The sequence below is a fragment of the Lactuca virosa genome, chromosome 2 (assembly GCF_052849685.1).
Source record: "Lactuca virosa cultivar CGN04683 chromosome 2, Lactuca_virosa_CGN04683_v6, whole genome shotgun sequence".
NCBI lineage: Eukaryota > Viridiplantae > Streptophyta > Magnoliopsida > Asterales > Asteraceae > Lactuca > Lactuca virosa.
In genome coordinates this window covers 148513928-148519610 of record NC_136427.1, presented here as the reverse complement: position 1 = coordinate 148519610, position 5683 = coordinate 148513928, and positions in this window count along the sequence as shown.

Sequence of the window (5683 nt, the reverse complement as noted above, 5' to 3'; positions counted from 1 at the left end):
AGATGCTTAAATAGGGTGCCAAGTCCCGAAATTAGGGTTTCTCAACCCAGACCAGACTCGTCGAGTCAGTCTCCCCGACTCGCCGAGTCGGTCACTTAATCCGCGACACGGGTCACGCTTCGACTTGTCGAGTTCCTCCTTGGACTCGACGAGTTGACTCCTTTGACTAAGGGCTTTTCTTTCCTTTCTTGGTCTTTCGGATTCTGGGTGTTACAACTCTCCCCCACTTAAACTAGACTTCGTCCTCGAAGTCTGCTATGTCCAACTGTTCTGCAATCTGCTTTCAACACTGCTGCCGGAAGAATCTAACTCCCGCTGGCCACTTCCATTGACCTTTCACCCTGTCATTCAGACTAATATTAGTTCTTGTAGCTAATCACCTTGAGTGCACTCTAATTCTCAACAATCCTGAGAATACATCTTACCCAACTGACCATCCATCCGATACTCCCCGGGTACTTATGATGGACATCCTAGGGGCTCACCCTCTTTTCCTTACGCGTTTTCCGGCTTCCCCAAGGCAACTCTCCATAACTAACCATCTCCCCTGCCACTGCGAAGAGCATTCCTTTCATGCTATCCATTACTCCAGCCATTTAAATTAGATTTCATCCTCGAAATCATTCCTTATCATTCCTTACCATTCCTTACATGCTAACCACTCCAGGTCCCCACTAGAACAACAGAATTCACAGATCCACTTATCCCTGCGATCCACTTATACTAGGACATAACTCAGATAATCGTGCTATGAGTGACTTGCCACTCCCCAAGCTATCCATGAAAATCCAAAATATCATTACCGCTGGAGACCCAACACTGTCTGAAACACTGATCTGCCTAGAAACACTGAACTGCCTGAACACTGAACTGCCTGAACACTGTACTGCCTGGAACACTGCCTGAAACAGCATGCTGCTACATGGCTGTTTTCCAACATCTATCGAGACCTTCCTGGTCTCAGTTCATTCGTCAGTCATCTGGAATACCGGGTTCCCGCCCGACTTCGGAGCCCCAAGGACTCCCTACTTAGTCGCCTCACACAACTTCTGAACAAAATCCTTTTCTGAAACTAACAACTACTAGTTATCTTGTCATTGTGGCCCTAGCGGCCTTCTGATCTAACTGTTCGATTCCACACGTCGAATCCTGAGGTTACCAACCCACAGCTAAACGCGATTGCTACATGACCAATTGTAGCCTTATATAACAAGTAACCTGAAGCAATCCATTGCTTCCTCGATCTCACAACTGCAGTGGCATTCCTACAGTCTTATCACTGGCTCAACTAGGTCTAATCCATCCAGACAATTCCGAAGTCCACTTCGTGGATTTCCACATCCTTACTGCTACGCCCGAACTGGGGGCTAATGTTCCTTCCGCGTCCCTTTCTCGCAGACTTACAACACTCCGACACTATCTGGCTGCTAGTGAATGCTACGGCTACACCCGCAGACTTACAATACTCTAACACTATCTGGCTGCTAGTGAATGCTACGGCTACACCCGCAGACTTACAACACTTCTAACACTATATGGCTGCTAGTGAATGCTACGGCTACACCCGCAGACTTACAACACTCTAACACTATCTGGCTGCTAGCGAATGCTACGGCTACACCCGCAGACTTACAACACTCTAACACTATCTGGCTGCTAGTGAATGCTACGGCTACACCCACAGACTTACAACACATCTAACACTATCTGGTTGCTAGTGAATGCTACGGCTACACCCGCAGACTTACAACACTCTAACACTATCTGGCTGCTAGTGAGTAGTGAATGTTACGGCTACACCCGCAGACTTACAGCACTCTAACACTATCTCATTCATTGATTACTAATTCGAACACATCCAACGTCGAGCATACATGCGACCTAACATCCAAAACTGAACCCATGTCCTGATTGGAATCCCCAAACTGATTCCCTAAGGCTTGCTAGCAACATTCCGAGAATGCGATCTGATCCTTGGCAAGTTTTTCTGAACTTCCTTCTCACACTATCCTCAAACCATACAGCCGCTTGGGCTCTCTTCCTTCCTGACAAGGATACGAAACTTATCCCATCTTCATGACCGTTCTTGCCTCGAAATCCTTGGGTGATTCTCCCCCATTATGATTCAGCTAATGCCTTACTGTTGGATTAATGTCTAAGTCCATAACTATATTTGGTATGTACTTGACCCGACCCGGCATGGTCCATTTGGGTTGCACTTCACCGGCACAATTTATATGGATAGTCTTTTAAGAATAGTATATTTATGATTTATATTAATATATTATAAGTTCTAATATATTAATATGGAATCATATTATTTAATTAGTATTGATCAAGAATTAATTTAGAATTAATTAAGTGATCAAAAAGAACTAATTAAATATGGACTCTTATATATATGGAATGGGCCAAGTTCATTTAGGTTGGGCTAAGCTTTCATGGATGGTCCATGGAGCTTTTAACCCATGGATCCTATGTAAATGAAAGGTCATGGGTATTAGGGTTTACATGGATGTAACCCTAATCCTCCATAATATATAAAGGGGTCCTTGGCTCACAAAATTGGCACAAGTGTGTGAAAATAAGAGTGGGCCGATTTTAGTGTGCATACATATTCTCTCAAGTTCTTCCAAGGTGTTTTGGTGATTTGTGATTCCATTTGAGGCTTCCACACTATTGGGGCTAAGCTCTTAAAGCTTGAAGACATCAAGCTACATCAAAAGGTATGTCATCTAACTAGAACTTTGTAGTATAGGTGCTTCATAATATGCTAGTTAGGATGAAACCTTGGAATAGTTAATATTTACATGTATAATAGAGAAAACATAGATCCAAGGTTTATAGGGTTGCATGTACACCATAGGAGTGTTAGAATGCTCAAAACCCAACTGTGGTGTAAGAGCCATGAGTTGTTTTCTGTTATATTGATGAAAATGTTTTATTTTCAAAGTTGGAAAAAAAAGAAAAAAAACATGACGTTTGTCAAATTTTAAGATAATTACTTGTTTTTGTGAAAAACTAATTATTTGTAAAATTTGAATCATTTGCTATATGAGTTGAATTAGGTCAAATTTAGTAAAAGATAAAATGATATGATTATTTTATTAGTTTTAAAAGTTTGATCTAAAGAGTTTTTTGAAACCTCCATAAGTTATGGATATGAAAAGGTTTTTAGAAAAATTGATTCAAAGTTTTTTATGGAGTTACAAAACTTGGTCTTAATGTTTTAAAGAATTCCATAACTTGTTCTTAAGTTATGGAACATGAAAAGTTTCATCATAAAACAAGTATTTAACTCCATAAGTTATGGAATCCAAAAGTTTTCAAGAGTTACAAAACTTGCCCTCAAGTTTTGGAATTTGGAAAAAGTTTTTTTTATGATAAAAAAAAAAGAATTGAATTCTAAAACTCTTGGGTTCATAACTTAAACAATTAGTTAAATGGTTTTAATTTTGAATTTAATAATTGGAATTATGATGTTTTATTGAATAATTCAATTAACTCTTATGTACTTTATTAATAGATAATTAAAGTGTTTAATTAAAAGAGAATTAATAATTCCATAATGACATGGTTTAAATTTAATTAAATTAAGAGTATAGTTTAATTAATAGATTAAACCACCAAGTATTTTAAATGTCTAAAATACACCCTTATACTATTATAATATTAAAAGTTTAATATATTATATGTATAAGAGCAAGTCGTCTTACCATTAGTAGGCCTCATTCACGAAGCCGGTCTATAAGGGGGGTATAAGGTTACTGCCTATAAAATGGCAGTTTAATGGGTGTCCACTCTCACCCACCGCTTCCTTGACTGGTGGAGGGTCGTTAGCCGAACAGGTAGGACAAGGACTATAATTCTCCCTTCATTAAAAGTATTAATGATAAATACTAAGTAACTAAACTTTTTATAAATTCCCAATCTTAGTTACTTAGGAAATGTGAATAAGGTGCTAATCCATGAAATTACACTTTGCACTTTGTTTAAGCTGTTAGTGGAGCGTGTGTGGTTAACCGGCACACTAACCTGGACTTAACAAGGTAGGCAAAGGATAACTTAATGTTTATCATAGTATCGTTGGAGCGTGTGTGGTTAACCGGCACATCGATTGAGGGGTAAATATTAAGGGTACCAAGTATATTTGCATGGTTACTTCACACCTTGTTTTGTGATCCTCGGCATCCCAGTCACAAAACCTGAAGGGCACACTCGAGATTGAAACATGCCATTGAAAAGTTCAATGAATCTCAAAAGAGCTGACAACAAGAGGAAGCGTTGGGACCGAAAAAAGGGCAAATCAGCTCAATCATCTTCCAAGAATCAACAGATGGTGGCTGTCCATGCTGCCACTACTCCTGCTGCCCCTGTACCAGCCAAACCATATGCAGGAAGCCTACCCAAGTGCACCAAGTGCTCCTTCCATCATAACGGCCCCTGCCGGGAAATGCACTGCATTAATTGTGACCGGAAGGGCCATACCGCCCGGTTTTGCAGAACACCACCCAAACCCATCACCCAGGTTCCCGGTGCAGGAGTGAGTCAGGCCTGCTACGGGTGCGGCGAGACAGGGCACTTCAAAAGAAACTGTCTGAAAGCTGGGAATGCGGGAGGAGCAGGAAGACTACTTGCTATCGGCCACAATGAAGCCGTGGCAGACCCCACAGTAGTCACGGGTACGTTCCTTCTCGATAACTCTTATGCTTGTATCCTATTTGATAGTGGGGCAGAGAGGAGCTTCGTAAACCACAAATTTAAACACTTACTTAATCAAGCACCGCAAGCACTAAAAGAAACATTCGTCGTAGAAATGGCTAAAGGAAAGACAGAGAATTCTAACGAGATTTACATAGGTTGCTCCCTCACGCTAGATAATCATTCATTCCCAATCGACCTCATACCAGTAGCAATCAAGAGTTTCGACGTCATTATAGGCATGGACTGGCTGAGTCTTTATCGCGCCGACATCCTGTGTTTCGAGAAAGCAGTCCGCCTAAACCTACCGAATAACGAAACCTTGTTGATCTACGGAGACAAACCCAGTACGAGTCTTTGTATCATCTCAAGTATTCAAGCCCAGAAATACTTGCGTAAGGGATATCGTACATTCCTGGCGCACGTTGTCGATACGAGCCAGAAAACAAAAGACCTGAGAGACCTCCCCGTTGTACGCGACTTCCCCGACGTCTTTCCGGAAGAGCTACCAGGTTTACCTCCCCAACGTCAAGTCGAGTTCCGAATCGACTTAATTCCAGGGGCTACCCCCGTAGCCAAATCGCCCTATCGTCTAGCGCCTGCTGAGATGCAAGAACTGTCCGATCAACTTAACGAACTGCTCAGCAAGGGCTTTATAAGACCAAGCTTCTCACCCTGGGGAGCACCAGTCCTGTTCGTGAAGAAGAAAAACGGATCGTTCCGTATGTGCATCGATTACAGAGAACTCAACAAGCTTACAGTCAAGAATCGTTACCCTCTTCCTCGCATAGACGATTTATTTGACCAGCTGCAAGGGGCGAGCTACTTTTCTAAGATTGATCTAAGATCCGGGTATCACCAGCTACGAGTGCTTGAGGAGGATGTTCCAAAAACAGCATTCCGAACTCGTTACGGACACTACGAGTTCGTAGTGATGCCATTCGGATTGACCAATGCGCCCGCAGTATTCATGGACTCAATG